The following is a 12,081-nucleotide window of genomic DNA, read 5'->3' as shown; positions in this document are numbered from 1 at the left end:
ATTGTAAATGAATACCACTTGAACCTGGACAGTCTGGGAAGCAGCAATGTGGCGTAGTAGTTAAGGCCTCAGGCTCTGAGGTCCAGGTGCCTAGATTCAGATCCTGGCTCTGCTATTTACTTTCTATGTGACCTTGAGTATCATACTTGTTAATTTATTTGTGAAATGAGGGTGATGATAATAATACTACCACCTCCATGAGAATTAAACAAGATGATGCCTCAAACCCATGGGGCACTTTGCACATTGATTAACCATAGCAAGTGCTCAGTAAATGGTGGCTAATCTATAAATGGCCATTTTAGTAGCATCCAATATTCTCTACCTTGTGATATTTATTGAATCTATGATGTAGAGTGGTGAGGAAGACACTCTTCGCCAGGGGACTCCTCACTGAGGAATGTGGAGAAATTGTGCTGGATTCCATCCATTCCATGAGAGCATGAAAGGGGTACCTTGTGTTAGAAAATGTAAGGGAGTTAGAGATGATGATTAGGGTAGGGCAGGCCTGGCCCCGTGGCAGTTAACACTGGTACTTATGATCATTTCTTCAAAGTATAGAGAGTTCCCTTCCCTTTCTGTGTGGTCACTATGAGTACCCTCCCTGAACAACCAGTGGGAAGAGAGAGGGGATGAGAGGGACAGAGACCGTAGATGAATATGAATTTGGTTTCTAGTTACCTGACAAAAATTCGGATGAAGAAGGATGTAAGTAGGGAAAGAGGAGGGCCAGCTGAATCCCTGGATGCCAATGCTAGAAGAAAAGGAGAAAAAGGGGGAGTAGCTTGGGGCCCAGAAGTGGCTCTGAGATTCCGACTTTTTCTCTAGACCTCTTGCTATTCTTCCACATTGTTCCTTAATATCCTACTTCCTTTTCTCCAAAATGGGGAAAGCCATAGGATTAAGGGACTGAGGAAAGGGAAGAGGATGTACATAGAGAAGAAAAAAAGCCAAACTTTATACCAACTCTCCATTTGAAAACTGGAAGCCCATTGGAAGCCCATTGATAATACTACACATTCCTCTTGTCCTTGCCTATACTTCAACATGCAGTCAGTCTTGCCACCTGTGTAGTTAAAGCTCTCCTGATTGGCCGCCTCATAAGTGACACTGAATTAACTGATGCTACCTTCTCTATCAACCACATGATTGCCACTCTCAGCCCAAAACCCCTCTTTAGATTGCCCATGATCTCCTGTTCCCACCAGTAAAACTGTCTTCTTTCCAAGGATCCACTGTGTTGTGTTTGACCTCAAGCCTGTTTAGCCAGTTACACTTCTCATTTTAATCATGTAATTTAGATGAAGAGTAAATGAATTGATCAAATACAGAAAAGACTTTGAGTTTTGTTTCTATAAACACAACTTGGGAAAGGCTTGATAAACGCTAGCTATAAAAGCTTTGCTTTTGGCTAGGTGTAGGCAGGACAATGCTGAAAGAAGGTGGGGGAGTTATAAAAATCTAGACGGGCTCTGCATCCAGATTATTTCACAAGTGTCTTCAGGTTCTCCTGTTACTTTAAAGAAAGCCAAACTGGAAATCATAGATGAGGGATGTGGTTTATGTAAGACAGAAGATGCATAACTCCAATCAGCAGATCCATATGCAGAGAATAGGCCTTGGCCTTACATCAGAAGATTGGCACATGTGTGTACATTTATGTTTTAAGTTATATAGAGTGTTTATGGGATGTATGAATCTTTTTTTTTTTTTATCGTTTTCCATTGTATCCAACTTGCAGGAAAGCCAACAGTCAGTCTCGATGGCATGGGAAGAGACAGCTTGTTCCTGGACACTTTTTGGCTTCTATTCTTTGCTCTCTATCCTTTGAACCTCCCTTTCCATTATGCTCTCTGGATCAGTGGTAGTTGTATATTGTACTGTCTTTGTAAACCATTGTATGTTTTGTCTTAAATAAAACCTTGTTTTCTCCTGGAGATTATTGCTTACCCTGCAGCTCTTTTCAGTGAAGAATATTTATTGGCTCAAACCCAAAGAATCTAGGTACCTGGATCCGGGTTGACATCTGCCTACTTCTCCTTTTGTGGCTTCCAAACATCATGCCTTCAACTTCCTATAAAAGTCTTCAGTTAAGGCCCCAGTGGTACAGGCTCTGCATTTCCCTTCTATTCACCATCATCATCACATCTTGGTCACTCCCTTGCATTTGTCAAGATATTTAGAACATTCCTTACATTTTTCCTCTTCATCCTAAATTCACTTTCAGCTTGGATGATATCAGTAGAGATCCACGTAGAGATCATGTCCAACACCCAACAGCTACTTTGAGATCTTTGACTCCAGTGGCTCTCTATTCATTCCGTACTAGCATCATACTTCCATGACCTCTTCTGGTCCTTGTCATCATTGACAAATGTTCTACCAGGCAATCCTTCAGAAATTTCAGACTCTAAATCTAGGGTTTTCCCCTCCCAACCTCTCTAGGTTTTAAGTCAGTTAGAAAATTAGTAGAAGAGCTTAGATGAGGATTGAAATTTAGTATCCACTTTGCTGCTGATAAATCTAGATCAGAAAATGTGTCTGGGACTTGCTGCTGAAATGGGAGCCTCTTGTTACTTCCTCTTCCAATAGTAAACCAAAGCCTGCAGTGTTGGAGAGAGTTAGATGTGCACCCATGAGCCATACAGAGTATTTTGGCTTGCCTTACATCTGTAGGAATGTAAGCCAGTAAAAGTCAGAGACCCACACGTGAGCAATGACATAGTGTACCCACCCTACCCAACAGAGAGCTGAGGACTGATGCATGACAGGTGCTCACCATCTTATCAATCAATACATCTCCCCCCACCCCCACCCCCTTTTTTACTGTGAGCTGGAGAAAATAATAGAAGCTTCTTCCATAGGACTTCCCCAAGAGGGCAGAAGTTGGTGAAAGTTCCTACTTTATGAGTGAGGTATGAAGAGTACTATTGAGAAGGAAGTGAGGGGACAGTTCTTCTTTATATCTAATATTCTATCACAAGCTCCTACCTTTCCAGCTTGCTCTCTCTCTCCTTTGCTCTCCCTATAACCACTCTGCTCATCAACTTCATTCTTATTTTCAGTAATTATTTCACAGAGAAAATAGGGGCTATAAATGGGAACATTAATTTCCCAAACTCACTGGTATTCCCAATTCTGCCCGTCCTTGTCCCTGTCTCTCTTGAGGTGGATTCCCTGGCCAGGGCTGGGGTCCTGCCTGTACTCTCACCCTCTTAAGGAACTTACTCTTGATTCTTCTATTGCTTCCATTCTTAAATTCTTCCATTTCTTAAAATTTCTTGATTTCTTCTATTTATGACTTTCTGCATCACATTAAAAACAATCTTTCAATAATCTTTTACTGTTAAAAGTAGTAACAACAATAACAAAGCCTATTTACTACCTTATTCTCCTTTTCTTCATGTCCAACCTTCTTGGGGAAAAAAGTAGTCTATGCTTGCTATCTTTATTTTCTTATCTCCGGTTAATCCATAACCCTCTAAAATGTGGCTTCCATGCCACCACTCTATTAATTATGGCAAAGATCAACCAGAAGCCTGATTGCCAGATGTAACGCATACTCATTCCTGGTGCTATATTCTACCCTCTTTTTGAAGCTGACACCCCATTCTCATGGGTTCTCTTCATCTTTCTCATGATCCCTCCTCCATCTCCTTCAGGAGTTTATCCACTTTTCCTGCCTCTGAACACTAGAGTCACACAGAGCTTGCTCCTGGCTTTCTTCTCTTTGCACTGTCCTTTCTCCCTGCCAGATCATATCTCCCATAGCTCACCTACCACTTAAAATGTTGATCCTCAAATCTATAGCTTCAGCTCAAACCTCTTTACTGAAACCATCTACTCCACACTCTGCTGCCATTACACTCTTCTTACTTATGTCCCCGCAGATATTTTTTAAACTAAATTACTCCAGAGGACTCCTAAATTACTCCAGAGGACTCCTAAATTACTCCAGAGGTTTTTCCACCTCCAGTCTGGGCGCCATCAAATTCATCCTCCCCACTGCTGTGAAAGTAGCCCTTCTAAAATGCATCTATTTTGCCCATTCCCTCAAAATTATGCAATGGCTCCTTATATCTTGAGAATAAAGTTCAAATCATTTATGGTTGTTTTTAGTTTCACATCTGATCTCTGAATCCTTCTTTAGCTATATCCGTTGTCACTTTGTGCTTGCTTCTGCCATTCTAAGTGATTTGCACCATTTTCACAGATTTTTCATGCCTTTACCATTTGCACATGTGATTCCCTTTGTTTTGAATGTCTCCTTTTCCTCTTGTCTTCACCTTCCATCCCCTCTTATTTTTTATGATCCAGCTCAATCATCATCATTTTCCTAAAAAATCTTGTACGGCCTCTGTGAATCCTCCCCTGATCTCCATCCTTGCTCCCTTTTCAGTGCTTCACTTGACACCCTATGTTTACTTTTATCAGAGCACTTATGATATGGGATTGTAGCTGTTTATAATTTATTTGTTTGGGTAAATGACCTAAATAACCTATAATCTCCTCCTGTTGGTTCTAAACTCCTTTTAAAAAAGAGCTATGTCAGGGTGCCTGGGTGGCTCAGTTGGTTAGGTGTGCAACTCTTGATTTCAGCTCAGATCATGATCTCATGGTTCCTGAGTTGAAGCCCCATGTAGGACTCAACACCACTGATGTGGAGCCTGCTTGGGATAGTCATTCTCTCTCTCTCTCTCTCTCTCTCTCTCTCTCTCTCTCTCTCTCTCTCTCCCCCCCTCCCTCCTTCCCTCCTTCCCTTTCTCTCTGCGCCTCCCCTGCTCTCTCTCTCTCTCAAAATAAATAAATGTAAAAAAATAATAATAAAAAAGAGCTATGTCTTCTTATTCTTGGTATCTAACATAATGACTAACCCTACAGAAGAGACACTCTATAAATACTTTATAAATTAAGAATTGAGATATTCTAGGGGCACCTGGGTGGCTCAGTCAGTAAGCAAGTTGATTTTGGCTCAGGTCATGATCTCATGGTCGTGAGATCAAGCCCTTGCATCGGGCTCTGCACTGACACTGTGGAGCCTGCTTGGGATTTTCTCTCTCTCTCTCTCTCTCTCTCTCTCTCTGTGCCCCTCTCCCAATTGCACATGTGCACTCTGTCTCTCAAAACAAATAAATAAACTTACAAAAAATTTTAGATATTCTAAAGTTATCCTGATGCTAAAGAAATCTGTACTTTAAAAAAATATTTTAGTTATGACTTCTATTTTTATTTTTTTTAAACTTTTGTGTTTATTTATTTTTGAGAGAGAGAGAGAGAGAGAGAGAGAGAGAGCGCACAAGCAGGGGAGGGACAAAGGGAGAGGGAGACACAGAATCCGAGGCAGCCTCCAGGCTCTGAGCTATCAGCACAGAACCTGACACGGGGTCGAACCCACAAACCACGAGATCATGACCTGAGCTGAAGTCATCTGACTTCAGCCACCAACTGAGCCACCCAGGCCCCCCTAGTCATTCCTTTTTAAATGATAAAATTTGAGCAGGTTTTCTTTTCCTTATTTCTCATTTTGATGTTCTTGACTTTTGCCCTTGTTATGTCTACTTTCAAGTTCTTTTACAAGCAAAATAATCTTGATTAAAGTTGAGGATACCTGGCTTTATTACTTGACCCCTTTGAATATGAGCCATAGATAATGTGATTATATTATTTATCATCCAACATAGGACTCTTTTGAGATTGAAAGGGGGAGCTATTAATACTTTCACTGGAATAGTAGGAGTAAAGCAAGACTTCTCCAGGCCATCTGAAAGGCATAGTTACTCTAGCTGTATTGTGAATGTATATATTCACATGTATTCTTAAAACAGTATTTTCATTTACAACGTTTCTCATGTTGAATGTCTTATGTGTAAAATACTTAATTTTTTTCTTAAGCCACATAAATAAACATCAGTGGAAAACATGGGATTTATGTGTGTTCAAGTAACAAAACACAAAGCTAGACTTCTAACCTGGGGAAATGCAGTCTTCTCGTGTATTTTCTCATTGTTGTCTCTGGGCCACTGGAGGACAAGACAAGAACATTAGAGCTTTATGAGTGTTTGGCTTCACTCCAGAGACGTGTCAATTTCAGAATTTTTCTTGTGGGTATTAGCTCTCAGCTGCTTTTCTTTACCCCCAATTCTCCAGTGCACCATTGCAGGGTCCTGAGTTTCTTTCAGGAAGCACTGAGAGGAACATCTTGTTTTTTTTAACCACAGTTTAGCAACTGTGCCATTTATTGGCCTCTTGGGAAACCACATTCTTGGATTGCCATCATACCAATTAATTGATTTTTTTTTTTTTTTTACCCAGTTCAGAAAAAGGAAAAAAAAAAAAAAGAAAAAAAAAAGAAAAGCTTTGCAAGGAAATAGAAAAGATGCATTAGTTGGCTGTTAGAAATATAAGGAAAATTTTTTCATTAAAAAGTGCTATTAGAAGAAATGCTGAATTTTGTGGCATGTTAGGTGACTCAATATCTTGCTTTGAGTACACATAACTAATCAGGTGAATCTAAAGTCCTTAGTATGGCTTTCAAGGCCTACATGATCTTACTCCTTTTCACCTCTAAGCTCCTCCCACTTTCCCCTCCCTTGGTCCATTCCAGCTACACTGGTCTCCTCGTTTCTTCAACATGTCAAGGGGATATGATGGCAGGGCCTTTGTACTTCTCATTCTCAGTGTTGGAAATGCTCTGCCTCAAGATACTTATACAGATCACCCCCGGCTTCCTTTCAAGTCTCTCCTCAAATGCCATTTAATCAGTCTTTCTCAGATTCTCCTATCTACAGTTGTACATGCCTTCCTTCAAAACAGAGACATACACACACATACACGTAAGTCTTCATCTACATACCAAACTTCATTTTTCTTTGTGGCACGTATGACCACGTGAATTATACTATGTATATCTTTTGTTTTTCTTGTTGTTGGACAATAAAGGGACTTTGAGAATATAAGCTCCATGGGAGTAGGGATTTGGTTTATTCAGCACTCTATTCACAATCTTAAAAAGCCAGATTTTCAATAATAATTATTGAATGAATAATTGAAAGAATAAGTGAATCATGTCTTATTGATGTGGCAGATAATGATGAGTTTGACTGAAGTAGCCACTTGATTACCTTCCATGAAAGTCTATAGGTTGAAGGAGGATAGCTGCAAAGCATCATGCTCAGATAGGGCTCTTTTAGGTCTGGATAGATCTGCTGTGGTTTTCTATGAACAAAAAGACTCACTTTTCACCTTCTCTGCCAGTTGGCTGTCAGTCTAACAAACTGCTATGTTCTGCATATAATAGATGCCTCACATAACTCATGTTTCAAATCAGGCTGATTATTAAAGTTTGAACCTCTCATTGGGTATTGTAGAGAATTCAGGCCTGGGACGTGGCTTTTAAAGAATAGGAATTTCACCTTTTTGTTATTGTTACTTGTTTTTAACCCCACCCCCACCTATTTTATTGAGGCATAATGGACATATTTTGTTAGTTCCCAGTATATAACAGAATGATTCAATATTGTATACACTGTGAAATGATCACCACATTGGGTCTAGTCAACAGCCATCACCACACATAGTATTAAAAAGTTTTTTCTTGTGATGAGAACTTTAAAGATCTATTCTCTTAGCAATTTGCGAATATGCATACAGTATTATTAACTATAGTCACCATGCTGTACATTACATCCCCAGGATTTATTTATTTTTTAACGATAAGTTTGTACCTTTTGAACACTGTCACCCATTTTGCCCACTCCTTGCTCCTGGCAACCACCAATCTGTTCTCAGTATCTATGAGCTTGGTTGTTGTTATTATTGCTTTTTAGATTCTACAAGATTCCATGAGTGTGATCATGCAGATTCTGTATGACTTATTTTGCTTAGCCCCTGCCCTCAAGGTCCATCTAACTTGTCACAAATGATAGGATTTCCCTCTTTTTAATGGCTGAATAATATTCCAGGAATTTCACCTTTTCATCTCATAATTCACTAAAGAATTTATGATCTTTATAATTAATTCTTAATTTATAATTTGCCCTGGCGTCTGCTTTTCCCCTTGATTTTTCTGTTTTTCTCTTTTCTTTTTACTTTAGAGAGAGAGAGAAAGAGCATGAGTGGGGGAGAAGGGCAGAGGGAGAGAGAGAGAGAATCTTAAGTGGGCTCCATGTTCAGCACAGAGCGTGACCTGGGGCTCGATCCCATGACCCAGGATCATGACCTGAGCCGAAATCAAGAGTCAGATGCTCAAGTGAGTGAGCCACCCAGGCACCCTGATTTTTCTTTTTAAGCTGTTCATTAATACGTCTACCAGAGATAAACTTGGAAAGAAAGGAAATCTGATTATTATCTTCAGGTGTTGTTTGGGGACAGTGTCAGCTCCACCCTGGGCTCCTGTTTGGGTGTGCTCTGAATTACTTCATGAGGCTCTCTCTTCTGATTATCTTTCAGCCTTATTTCACTCAAGGTTGGACTTTTGTTTTTATTCTTCAGCATTTGCTAACATTGAAGTTCTCATTTCTCTGCTTAGATGAAATGTTATGGTGAGAACATACCAGTATAACTTACATATTCTTCTATCACATATGCACCAATTGTAGAAAGTATCTGAGGTGTAGAGATTTGGGATTTGCCCACTTGGAGAAGGAGGGCCAGCAGCATTTCTTTTTCTCTGACCACTTTACCCAAGGCCACCTCAATGGGACCTGGCTCCCTTCCCCTTCTAACAACTTTACTTAGGTCTTCTAAGACTTCCCATGTTCCACTTCTAAAATACAGAACACTTGATAAAAAAATTTTCCCATTTACACTTGTGCAATCTCTTGACCTCTGTACTAGAATTGTTTCTCACCTTTGCAGATGTTACTGCTTCTGTTTTACCTTTTGTAATAATAAATGTCTTATTTCATAATAATAAATAAATATTTTCTCCTTTCCTGAATGAATCCAGTGTTATGCTATAAACAAATAAAGGATTTCTAGGGACTTGGGGGCAGGTTTTAATTCACAGAAATGGAATAAAATTATTATATGCTTTCATGAGCAGTAAAATCATTACTGTTACTCAGTGGCCAACATTGGAAGGTTTATAGCTTTTGTATCAAAACAGAGTCCATACCTTTAGGTTAGCCAAACCAATCAACTCAAGTCATGTGCATTAAAAAAAATTGATCTGGTCTTTAGTTTATTTTCTCCGTTTGTGTTTGGTATGGAACTATGAACAGATGGTTACCTAATAACCTGAGTCTTTGCTTACGGCAGCAAACTAGTTACTCTTTTTCAACGTTTATTTATTTTTGGGACAGAGAGAGACAGAGCATGAACGGGGGAGGGGCAGAGAGAGAGGGAGACACAGAATCGGAAACAGGCTCCAGGCTCTGAGCCATCAGCCCAGAGCCTGACGCGGGGCTCGAACTCACGGACCGCGAGATCGTGACCTGGCTGAAGTCGGACGCTTAACCGACTGCGCCACCCAGGCGCCCCGCAAACTAGTTACTCTTGACGGTGTAGAAATCTTGCCTCATCCTGTGTCTGTTCCAAGAGAAACCTAATAGCATGGCTCTCATGGTCTGATTAATCAATTGTTAGTAAATTTTATAAGTGTGTAACTTTTATTGCATAGAAAGGCCATTCAAGTAATATTTTTTCCTTTAGGGGAAAAATGTGGTCCATGCTTAAAAGCAAATTTTACATTGAAATGCCACCAAAATAATTAAATGCTGCCATAAGTAACACTTAAAATATTGAATTTTATTAAAACATGTTTTGTATTAAAAAATATATGATGCTATTTTCTTTCAGACCATAACTAAAATTTTCTCTCAGAATTACTTCATATATACTGCATTGTTTCCACATTGGATATTCCTTATTACTTAAGATTATTCAGTGTAATTTTAACAATAAGCTGTTTAGGGGCACCTGGGTGACTCAGTGGGTTGAGCGTCCAACGTCGGCTCAGGTCATGATCTCGCAGTGTGTGGGTTTGAGCCCCACGTTGAGCTCTGTGCTGACAGCTCGGAGCCTGGAGCCTGCTTCAGATTCTATGTCTCCCTCTCTGTCTGCCCCTCCCCTGTTCAAACTCTGTCTCTTTCTCTCTCTCTCTCTCTCTCAAAAATAAATAAACACTTAAAAATAACAAAACAGTAAGCTGTTTAGAAATAATTTGTCATTTGATTAATGTCCTGCTCTGTCTGGAAGTTTCATTGTTTTGATTTTAAGCATCAGATCCTCTGAGGTCTTCTCTGAGCAGGTTTAGCCATTTATTTTTCATGTGTTTTCTCTTGATTTTTATAAAATATTTCTCTCTGGTGTGACAATATATCTTTATAGTCAACCTGCCACCTCAGACTGTTTTTAACATCAGGTAGTTTGACAAAAACTGAGTGTCGAGCTGGCTTATGGCAGTTGCCCAATGAATCTTTGTTAAATGAATGACTGATGTGAAATAAATTCAGGAATATAAAATTAATATAATCAATAGCAAAGCTTTAATTCCTTGATTCTGTATTAATCAATTTCTAGAATATTTAAGTAGTTAATAGGGGAGTAAATGCATAAAAATGGTATCCTCTAAATCAATATTATTTTGGCATACATAATTACAACTTTGATGATTTGACAAAGTAAATATAGTCTTATAAATGCAAGCTTTCAATTTGGCATTCAGAGCAAAAGAGATAGGAAATTATAATGGTTAATATGGTTGAGGAAACATTGTGCCTTAAATAAGAGACCTAGAAGAGAGGTGAGGAACTGAACTGGGCAATCAGAGTGAAGTATTTTTTAAAACAAAGGAAAGGGTTATGCAAACTGAGCAGGAACTGCCATTGAATGAGCTAATGAAATGAGTGGCAGAAAGCCTGATCAGAAATCAGAAATGATTCAGAATATGAGTGGGACTTTTTTTTTTTTAAACTTCTTCCTCTATATATTATGAGAAGAATTGGGGCTGGAGTATTATATTTGAGAGCCAGCAATTCAAGCCAACATTTTGATTTTTATACTCCTACAGTCTTTCCAGATCAACCAGCTAGATAGAAACCATACCAGCTTCATTACTGCCTTCCAGCCATGTCTAGGTCCTGCACTGCTTAGTGTCTCCTTCAATATTTCTCCTCCTTTGCCTCCATGGGGGCGGTTCTTACAGTGTGTTCTCTTTCCCTTTTCTTCCACTTAGAAATTAGGCTCATTTACTTCCAGTTGTCTCAGTTGTAGGTACCAAATTATGGCTCTAGTGGGCTCCTTTCCTGGTGAAGTTAAGCCCATGGGTAGTAAGTTTGGAAAGATCAGGAGATACACACACATAAAAAATCAATCCTCCCCACAAGGCCAGTAGTTGGGAGGGTTCTTAGATGTTTCTGCTTCTTGGAGTACTCTTGTCATTTTGGCCTTTCTCAAGACTTTAATGATGGCTGCATACTAGCTTGGGAACCTTCAGCTATCAAGTATTTTGTTTCTGAAAAAAAATATTTATAGTGCCATTCCTTGGTGTTTTAAAAATAACCTTCTGCTGTCATCCATTTTCTAAATGCTGTTAGAGGCTTGACTTTCCTTCTCAGTAGACCACTATTCCTTGTGTTGTCGCTTTTCTGCAGGAGGACAATTCTATATTTGTGCAGCTGTTGTCAAAAAGCAAAGGTGTGCCGTTAGCTTGGGATGCTCTGAGTGCAGAGGAGAAACAGTTGCTCTGGTGGCCTAGGAAAGGCTAGTGGTGACTGTCACATATACCACCCGGGTTTGCACTAGTGAAGAAGAACGACTGGTGTTGATCAGCTATCTCTTCTCTGCTTAAAACTTTTTACAGGATTCACAAAAAATAACTTACAATATTCTCAGAGTATAAAAGGGCTGCTGGGATAATAGACTTTTCCTGGGGAATGTCTCCAAAACTTGAAGTGGAAGTTTCATTTGTGCCTTCAATTATTCATGAAATAATCCCCCAAATGAGCCATACATCTCAGGATTCAGCTAAGGATTTCAAAAAGGGAGTAATGGTTTGGTGATCTCCTGAAGAGACACTGGGCTGTGAATTTTGAAAGTAACGAGGCAGCCAGGTCTCTATGCTTTTATTATGATGCTACG

General features: G+C 39.5%; 1 protein-coding gene across 14 annotated transcripts in view; it reads left to right on the top strand.

Moving 5' to 3' along the window:
• DNM3 (dynamin 3) overlaps nucleotides 1–12,081 on the top strand; it is a 559,650-nt gene that overhangs the window by 208,725 nt on the left and 338,844 nt on the right. The window lies entirely within an intron of this gene.

The sequence above is a fragment of the Leopardus geoffroyi genome, chromosome C3 (assembly GCF_018350155.1).
Source record: "Leopardus geoffroyi isolate Oge1 chromosome C3, O.geoffroyi_Oge1_pat1.0, whole genome shotgun sequence".
NCBI classification, from domain to species: domain Eukaryota; kingdom Metazoa; phylum Chordata; class Mammalia; order Carnivora; family Felidae; genus Leopardus; species Leopardus geoffroyi.
The sequence above is the reverse complement of the archived record's forward strand: the minus strand, read 5'-3'. Positions and strand labels throughout refer to the sequence as shown.